The sequence below is a fragment of the Lathyrus oleraceus genome, chromosome 4 (assembly GCF_024323335.1).
Source record: "Lathyrus oleraceus cultivar Zhongwan6 chromosome 4, CAAS_Psat_ZW6_1.0, whole genome shotgun sequence".
Taxonomy (NCBI): Eukaryota; Viridiplantae; Streptophyta; class Magnoliopsida; order Fabales; family Fabaceae; genus Lathyrus; species Lathyrus oleraceus.
In genome coordinates, this window is record NC_066582.1 from 333453297 (window position 1) to 333463792 (window position 10496).

The window sequence follows — 10496 nt, forward strand, 5'->3', positions numbered from 1 at the left end:
AGTCAACCGCCACGAGTATGTACTTGTTACCGAAGGAGGATGGAAACGGTCCCATGAAGTCTATTCCCCACACGTCAAAAATCTCTACTTCCAAAATACCTTTTTGTGGCATCTCGTCACGTCTAGATATGTTTCCCGTGCGTTGACATCTGTCACACTCCTTAATAGCCGCATGTACGTCCTTCCATATAGTTGGCCAATAAAAGCCAGCTTGTAGGATTTTAGAACAGGTCTTGGATGTACTTGTGTGTCCACCATAAGGCGCGGAGTGACAGTGTTGGATTATATTTTCTACCTCTTCTTCGGGTACACATCGACGGAAAATACCATCGGGACCTCTTTTGAAAAGTAAGGGATCATCCCAGTAATAGTGTTTTATGTCATGGAAGAATCTTTTCTTCTGCTGGTAAGATAAAGTAGGTGGAACTATTCCGGCAGCTAAATAATTGACTAGATCAGCGTACCATGGTATGGCAGATATAGCTAAGGTGGTTTCTACTTGCATGTCGGAGTTGTTCTCTTCCAAAGTAGCTATGAGTTTGTCATACGAGAAATCATCATTAATGGATGTTCTTTCTGGTTCAAGGTTCTCAAGTCTAGAGAGGTGGTCTGCTACTACGTTCTCAGTTCCTTTCTTGTCCTTGATTTCTAAGTCGAATTCTTGTAGTAACAAGATCCATCTTAGGAGTCTAGGTTTAGCATCCTTTTTTGTTAGAAGGTACCTGATAGCAGCGTGATCAGTGTAAACTATTATTTTGGCTCCTACCAAGTAAGAACGAAATTTATCTAGCGCAAATACTACTGCTAGGAGTTCTTTCTCGGTTGTGGCATAATTCATCTGTGCTTCATCCAGGGTTCTGCTAGCGTAATATATAACATGAAGCTTTTTATCCTTTCTTTGTCCTAAAACAGCACCTACAGCATAATCACTGGCATCGCACATTATTTCGAATGGTTCATTCCAGTCCGGTGTCTGCATAATGGGTGCGGAGATCAATGCTTGTTTAAGAGTTTGAAATGCTTTTAAATAGTTATCGTCGAATATGAATTCAGCATCTTTCATTAATAGTCCGGTTAAAGGTTTAGTTATCTTAGAGAAGTCTTTGATGAATCGTCGGTAGAAACCGGCGTGTCCTAAAAAGCTTCGTACTTCTCTCACGGTTCTTGGGGGTTGAAGATTTTCGATTACCTCTATTTTGGCTTTGTCTACTTCAATTCCTCTGTTCGAGATGATGTGTCCTAAAACAATTCCTTCTTGTACCATAAAGTGGCACTTTTCCCAATTAAGTACTAAGTTTACTTTTACACATCGTTCAAGAACTCTTTCCAGGTTTTCAAGGCATTCTTCGAAACTTTGTCCGTATACAGAAAAGTCATCCATGAATACTTCCATGATGTTTTCGAGAAAGTCGGCGAAAATTGCCATCATGCATCTTTGAAAAGTTGCAGGGGCATTACACAGACCAAACGGCATTCGTCTATACGCGAAGGTACCAAAAGGGCATGTGAATGTTGTCTTTTCTTGGTCATCGGGGTGAATTGGTATTTGAAAGAAGCCTGAATAACCGTCCAAATAACAGAAATGTGAATGTTTAGCTAGTCGTTCTAACATTTGGTCAATGAATGGTAAAGGGAAATGATCTTTTCGGGTTGCTTTGTTTAGTTTCCTATAATCAATGCACATTCTCCATCCCGATTCGATTCGTTTAGTTATAGTTTCTCCTTTTTCGTTTTCAATAACGGTTATGCCTCCTTTCTTTGGTACAACGTGTACGGGACTGACCCATTTGCTATCAGATATAGGATATATAATACCTGCTTCTAATAACTTGGTTATTTCTTTCTTTACTACCTCACTTAGGATCGGATTTAGTCTTCTCTGGTGTTCCCTAGAGGTTTTACCGTCTTCTTCTAACATGATGCGATGCATACAAATAGAAGGGCTTATTCCTTTAAGATCGGTTATGTGGTATCCTAGTGCGGTTGGATATTTTCTTAAGATATGTAGGAGTTTTTCTGTTTCGAGTCTTCCTAGATCTGCATTGACTATCACAGGTCGTTCAAGTTCTAAGTCTAGGAATTCATATCTCAGATTTTTGGGAAGTGTTTTCAAATCAGGGGTTGGTTTGTTAAGACACTGCGTAGGATCTGGTGTTATTGCTAAGCATTGTTTAGATTTGTCTTCTAAAAGATAGTCTGATGATTTGTCTTCTCCTGACTCTGCTTCTTTTATGCATTCATCGATGATATCCATGAAGTAACATGTATCTTCTATTGCAGGTGCTTTCAAGAATTTGGAAAGAATGAATTCAATTTTCTCTTCACCTACTTCGAAGGTGAGTCTTCCTCGTTTTACGTCTATGATTGCACCGGCAGTTGCTAAGAATGGTCTTCCTAGTATAATAGGTGTAGTATCATCTTCTCTAATATCCATAATTGTGAAGTCAGTGGGGATGTAAAACTGACCTATGCGTACGGGAACGTTCTCAAGGATTCCTACAGGATATTTGATGGAACGATCTGCTAGTTGTACAGACATCTTGGTCGGTCTTAATTCTCCCATTTCCAGTCTCTTACATATGGATAAAGGCATAACGCTAATTCCGGCTCCTAAATCGCATAAGGCTTTGTCGATGACAAATTTTCCTATGTGACAGGGTATAGAGAAGCTACCTGGATCCTTGAGTTTAGGGGGCATGTTTTGGATTATAGCGCTACATTCGGCAGGGAGTGTAACGGTTTCACTATCCTCAAGTTTCCTTTTATTAGAAAGAATTTCTTTTAAGAATTTAGCATATGAGGGCATCTGCGTAATAGCTTCGGTAAATGGAATTGTAACGTTTAATTGCTTAAGGAGATCAACAAATTTTCTAAATTGACCTACATCTTTGGTTTTAACAAGCCTTTGAGGGTAAGGTATAGGTGGTTTGTAAGGTGGTGGAGGTACATAAGGTTCCTTCTTTTCTAGGGTATCCTTATTACTCTCTTCCTTTTCCTTAGGTTCACTTTCCTCAGTAGATTTCTTAGGGCTTTGGTTTTCTATCCTTGGATCAGACGGTCCTTCCACTTCCGTTCCACTTCTTAATATAATTGCATGAGCTTGGCTTCTCGGATTAGGTTGGGGCTGTCCAGGGAATGTACCAGTTGGTGCAGCAGTAGGTGCTTGTTGTTGAGCTACTTGAGATATTTGGGTTTCTAACATTTTGTTATGGGTAGCCAAGGCATCTACTTTGCTTGCTAGTTGTTTAAGTTGTTCGCCAGTGTGTATGTTCTGGTTTAAGAAATCTTTATTGGTTTGTTGTTGGGAAGCTATAAAGTTTTCCATCATGATTTCCAAGTTGGATTTTCTAGGGGTATTATTGTTAGGATTTGGTTTCTGGTACCCCGGAGGTATAGATGGGGTTTGATTCGGAGACTGTCCAGGTGCGTATAAAGCATTATTACTCTTATATGAAAAGTTTGGATGATTCTTCCAATTTGGGTTATAGGTATTCGAATAGGGGCTTCCTTGAGCATAGTTTACTTGCTCTGTTTGGATTCCAGTCAAGAGTTGACATTCCGCAGGAGTGTGGCCTTGGATTCCACAGACCTCGCAATTCTGAGCTATAGCAACCACGGCGGTTGGTGGTGATACATTTAAACTTTCAATCTTCTGGACCAAAGCATCCACTTTTGCATTGACGTGATCAAGGTTACTTATCTCGTACATGCCAGTTTTCGGTTGAGGTTTTTCCACTGTTGTTCGTTCGGTTCCCCACTGATAGTGGTTTTGGGCCATGCTCTCGATAAGCTGGTAAGCATCAGCATAAGGTTTGTTCATTAATGCACCACCTGCAGCGGCGTCTATTGTTAACCTTGTATTGTATAAGAGACCATTATAAAATGTGTGAATTACTAACCAGTCTTCCAAACCATGGTGTGGGCAAAGTCTCATCATGTCTTTGTATCTTTCCCATGCTTCGAAAAGAGACTCGTTGTCTTTCTGTTTAAATCCGTTTATCTGGGCTCTTAACATAGCTGTTTTGCTTGGCGGAAAATATCGGGCAAGGAAAACTTTCTTCAACTCGTTCCATGTGGTGACTGAGTTGGAAGGTAGAGATTGAAGCCATCTTCTAGCGCTATCTCTTAATGAGAAAGGAAAAAGACGAAGTCGAATTGCCTCTGAAGTGACACCATTAGCTTTAACAGTATCAGCATATTGAACAAATACGGATAAATGAAGGTTTGGATCTTCGGTAAGATTTCCAGAGAATTGGTTCTGTTGCACAGCCTGCAGCAGTGAAGGTTTAAGTTCAAAGTTGTTTGCTTCGATTGCGGGCGGAGCAATACTTGAATGCGGTTCATCTTGCGATGGAGCGGCGTAATCTCTAAGAGCACGAGCTGGTTCTGCCATCTCGGTTAAAGAAGGAAAAATGTTTTTGATATCAGGAAGGTTTATAGGAGGGAGATTGTTTTCAGCACGATATTCCCGAATTCGTCGTAAGACTCGGAGATATAGTTCGATATCATTGATTCGTAAATAGAGCGGTTCGCCTTGAGAGCGAGTGCGTGGCATACAAATCAACGAAAGAAAGAATAGAAGGAAAAAGAAACCTTAGTCTCTACAGCGTAACGGAAGAGTTACGATATCGATTGAATAAAAGTCCCCGGCAACGGCGCCAAAAACTTGATCGCTCGACTGTGCGAGTCGAGAATGGGATACAAACTGCAAGTGCACAGTTCTATCGCGTAGTTTTAAAAGATATCGATCCCACAGGGACTTATGAATCGATGTACCGTTATCTAAGGTTACTACGTAAATCTAAGGTGAAAATGTTTGATTGTTTGGGGAAAAGGGAGCTAAGAGCTAAACTAATATCTAGATTAAATATTAATAAAACGGATATCGGTATGTGGTTCGTCAAAACTAGGGAATCAATTCCTTGTCGGTCTCTCGGGTTTAAAATAAATCGTTTCGACTAACTTTATTGGTTAAAGGTTTTATCTCAAACTCTCGCTCTGTTGAAGAAACCATGATCTTATGTTAATGTTGCTGTCACTTATAATTAAGTCAAAAATCATATTTTGAAAACAATAAAGTTGCAGAAACTCTTTTTAAGAAAATACTGACCGTTTTAAACACCCTTATCTCAAACTTTCGCTCTGTTGACTTAGGTTATACAATTAAATCTAAATGCTTAACTCTCGTCCTCACATTCAACCTTTAAAAATACTTTTTGGAAAAAGGTCAGAATTTAATTAATTCTAAAACTTGCTCTCGCCCTGAGATAGATTTAATGACTAACTTACACTGTCCAGTTAAAACCTCAAACTCTCGCTCTGTTGGTTTCAACTTCTTTATGTCTTTTACCTTTGTAAAAAATCTTGTTATTAAACCTGTAAGTTAAGACCGTAAAAAGATTGATTCTAATTTTAAGTTTGAATAGACCGACTTAGTTTTGATCCCTCTTTCTGCTTACTTTACATACCGATACCTAGGCAAATTAGCCAGACATGCTTACTAAATAATAATTAATATCATGCATACACAGACTCATTTCAGGCAGGCAATGCAAATAAACAATAGAATAAAGCATAAAAATTAAATAACAATTAAAGAACCTGAATGCGTAATACAATGGTCTTGAACACTCCACCACAAGCCGGTAGGATTTGTTCTTCGATTCTTCAATTAAACAGTAAATTAAATCAAGGAAATAAAAAAAACTCGAATATAACGTAAGGTTAAATCCGGTATAAAGTTGCCCAGTAGTTTCCGGTGTAGAAACTACTACGCGAAAAATATCTAAAAGCTAAGAACGGGGGAAAATAAATTGCAAGGGAAAAAGAAAACAAAGCTTGCAAAATAAAATAAATAAAATGGACGATGCTGGAAAGGAAGAAAAATAAGCAAAGGCGTGAAAAAATAAATTTGGCAGAGCTTCCGCAAAACTGAGCGTGCAAAAACTGTCTAACTTTTGGTTTGTGAGACGGCTATTTATAATGGCCTTGGTAGCAGCATTCCGTTTCTCTCCTTCTTCAGCGTGGCTATATCCACGGCGTGCATATAGGAGACCAATTCCTTAACGTTATTCTTCAAGTCCTTCTGAGGGCGATACTTGCGCCACAAAGGTAGTGGGGTTGCGTGACGCTCGTCACGCTATGTGTGACGTCCGTCACAAGGCTCCTTCGCGTGACGCTCGTCACGCGTCCTGTGACGTCCGTCACAGGCACAGCATTGGTGACTTGTGCGCTTTGGGCTGGGCTTTGGCCTTTGGTTCCTTTTCTCTCCTTTTTGTTGCTTTTTACACCTCCTTTTCTTCCCTTTTTCACTTTTGCTTCAAAATGGGTACCTGATATAAATAGAAGAGAAATACTGCATAATATCTGATAAAATGGGATAAATTAGTGTAAATGATAAAATAATTTAATTGAATTAAGTCTTAAAAAGCGATATAATTTCGTGTTATCATTATTCACCCAACTAAAATTTTCGAGAGTTGTATGAGATACAACTGGAAGGAGTTCCTACCTAAATAACCTAGTTTTGTGTAATCCGCCTACGCGGACTTAGAACGAAGTGAAATATGGATCTCGACCCACTAGAAAATCTTCCAACGGGATTTTCCGAATCAAATGATGAGGGTCATTTGTTTTGAGTAAAATAGTGGGAGCATATTTGATTAAAGGCCTAATTAAATATGTCAATGATACTTATATTTTCTTAATCCTTATGTAGATAACCATGACAGCAAACACCTCTAACAACATCTTGAGATCAATCCTTGATAAGGAAAAATTGTCTGGGACAAATTTTCTGGATTGACACCGAAACCTGAGGACTGTCCTCAAACATAATAGAAAGCTGTATGTCTTGGAGACACCTGTTCCTGAAGAGGAACCTCCTAGTTCTGCACCTAAGGCAGAAAGAGATGCTTATAAGAAGCATGTCGATGATGCCAATGAAACTGCTTGTCTCATGCTGGATGTCATGAACTCAGAGTTGCAAAAGCAACATGAGAACATGACAGCGTTCGATATGATCGAACACATGAAGATGCTCTATCAAGAGCAAGCAAGGCATGAGAGGTTTGAAGTTTCAAAAACCCTTTTTTCAAGGCAAGTTAGCTGAGGGAGCCCCTATAAGTCCCCATGTGCTCAAGATGATTGGGTATATGGAAAAGCTTGAAAGGTTGGGTTTTCCCCTCGGAAAGGAACTTGCGACTGATTTGGTCTTGCAATCGTTGCCAGATAGTTTCAGTCAATTTGTCCTAAATTTCAATATGATTGATATGGACAAATCTCTTCCTGAACTGCTCGCCATGTTAAGAACTGCCGAGGAGAATCTGAAGACAAAAGGGAAGTCCATTCTGATGATCAGAAATGGAAAGAGACAGAACAAAAGGCCCACCAGGCAGGGTGATAAAGGGAAGGGCAAGGAAGTTGCCAAACCCAGACCCACTGTTACTGTTTTGAGGCCTAGTGGAGGCATAACAAAGGCAGGCACCTGCTTCCATTGCGGTAAGACCGGACACTGGAAGAGAAACTGCCCAAAGTACTTGGAAGATGACAAAATCTCCATTCACAGGAAAAGGTGAAAGAGCTAATGATCTTTTGGCCCTCATACATACTGATGTATGTGGACCACTAAACATTCCAGCCAGAGGAGGTTTTCAGTACTTCATTTATCGATGATTTCAGTAGATAGGGTTGTGTGTATTTAATGAAACACAAATCAAAGTCCTTTGAAAAGTTCAAGGAATTCAAGAATGAAGTACAAAACCAACTAGGTAAAAGTATTAAAGCTCTTCGATCAGATCGAGGTGGTGAATATTTAAGCCTAGAGTTTGATGACCATCTGAGAGAGTGTGGAATTCTATCCCAACTCACTCCTCCTGGAACACCCCAATGGAATGGTGTGTCTGAGAGAAGAAATCGAACCCTGTTGGACATGGTCCGATCCATGATGAGTCACGCCGATCTTCCAAACTCCATTTGGGGACATGCACTATTGACAGCAGCTTACACACTTAACCGTGTTCCATCCAAAAGGTTGAGAAGACACCATATGAGATATGGAGTGGTAAGAAACCACATATGTCTTACATAAAGATTTGGGGTTACGAGGTTTATGTGAAATGACAAGTTTCAACTAAGCTTGAGCCCAAATCTGACAAATGCTTATTTGTGGGGTATCCTAAAGAAACAAGAGGATATTATTTCTACAATCCTTCTGAGGGCAAAATGTTTGTCGCTCGAACCTGAGTTTTCCTAGAGAGGGATTTTATTTCCAAAGGAATCAGTGGGAGGAAAGTAGAACTTGAAGAAATTCAAGAATCACAAATTATCGGTACACCTATGGAGGAATTAGAGCAGGAAACACAAGTGGTTGTGTAAGAGCAACCTGCTCAAGTAGAACAAGACCAGCGTAGGTCAGGCAGGATACGTCACCTACCTGAGATATATGGATATCTGATCAAGGTGATGTATTACTCATGGATCAAGATGAGCCTGTGACCTACTCATGGAATCTTCGCCTTGATGAAACAGTAAAACTGTATGGGTTCATCAAGAACGAAGATGAGCCTTGTGTCTACAAGAAGGTTAGTGGGAGCATGATCGTATTCCTGGTATTATATGTAGATGACATATTACTTATTGGAAACGATATCCCTACCCTGCAACAAGCAAAGTCTTGGGTGGGGAAATGCTTATCTATGAAGGACCTAGGTGAAGCAGCCTATATATTAGGAATCAGAATCTATAAAGATAGATCATAAAATGCTTGGCCTAATTCAGAGTACATAGACAAGGTGCTGAGACGCTTTAATATGAATGATTCCAATGGTTATGTGTTTTGCTTAAATGGTGGCGCTGTGAGCTTGAAAAGTTCAAAGCAAGATACAGTTGCTGATTCTACAACCGAGGCCGAGTATATTGCTGCCTCAAGTGCAGCAAAGGAAGTTGTTTGGATCAAAAGTTCATTAGTGAACTTGGCATAGTCCCTAGCATTGTGGATCCCATTGGTCTCTATTATGATAACAATGGTGCTATCGCACAAGCCAAGGAGCCTAGATCTCACCAACGATCCAAACACATACTTAGACGTTGTATGAAAATATGTAAAGTACCTACACTTGACAATATAGTTGACCCACTGACAAAACCTCTTGCGCAGCAGAAGCATGATGGCCATACTAGATCAATGGGCATAAGAGGTATACCTGATTGGCTCTAGTGCTAGTGGGAGATTGTTAGTGTAAGCCCTAGAGGCCAATACATTTTGGTACTTGTATCGAATAATAAAAGGCATTCTCTTTATTATGGTTGATTAATAAAGTCCCTGGAATAGATAGTCCGTTTAATGTATTAAGTGTGACTTAATCATGAGAACACATTAAACATAAGGACACTATTCCTAAAGTATCCGTAGTCGAGCTTTAGTGTGAAGTGGGATAACATTAAAGCATTAAGACTATTATGTTTGTAGACTGATGATCACATCTCATGGATCATGGATAAAGAGTTATCAAGTCTTAAACATAGGTATGAATATTAGGAGTAATATTTATACCGGATTGACCCGCTATGAGAATACTATATAGAAAGTTATGCAAGGTGTCATAAGTTATTCTCATGGTGATAATAGTGTATTCCACTCTTCGACCTGAAACCACTATGGACCCTGGATGTAGAGTCGAGTGCTTTATTGCTGATCCAACGTTGTCCGTAACTGGATAACCATAAAGACAGTTGATGGGTACTCCACAAAGCATGCTGAGGGACATGAGTGACCTAGATGGAATTTGCCCATCCTGCATAACAGGATAAATGTCTATGGGCCCAATATTGAACTGGACAAGGATGACACGGTCTATGCCTTGTGTTCAATATAGACATAAGGGCAAAAGGGTAATTATACACATAATTATTATCACAGATGGTTTTGTCAGATCACATGACATTTTCGTGTCTTGGGTAGCAGTGATGTGTTGCTAGATACTGCTCACTGTTTATTATGTTAAATGTGTGATTTAATATAATTGCCAACGTCACGAAAACCTACAGGGTCACACACAAAGGACGGATTGATGAGAGATAGAGTAACTAAGGAATACCGTAAGGTACGGTGCCCTTAAGTGAGTTATAGAGCATCGTAAGGTACGATGTACTTGAGTAGAATACGAAATATGGTAAGGTACCATGAGCTTAAGTGATTTTGGGCATATTATAAGATATGGGCCAAAATACACTTAAGTGGGCTTTTAGCTTGAAGCCCACACAAGTGGTTCTATAAATAGAACCCTTGTGCAGAAGCAAAAATTTGCGGTTGCATTATTTTCGTTTTCTCTCTCACTCTCTCTCTCTCACTCAAAGCCTTCATTCGTACCAGCTAGCACTGAGATTGAAGGAACCCGTTCGTGTGGACTGAGTAGAGACGTTGTCATCGTTCAACGTTCGTGATCGCTTCGTGGATTTGCATCAAAGGTTTTGATTGTCACAAGAGATCTGCACCA

General features: G+C 39.8%; 1 pseudogene; it reads left to right on the top strand.

Moving 5' to 3' along the window:
• The first annotated feature begins 3908 nt into the window (after positions 1–3908).
• On the top strand, positions 3909–4008 carry LOC127077251 (uncharacterized; annotated as a pseudogene).
• The last annotated feature ends 6488 nt before the right edge of the window (positions 4009–10496 follow it).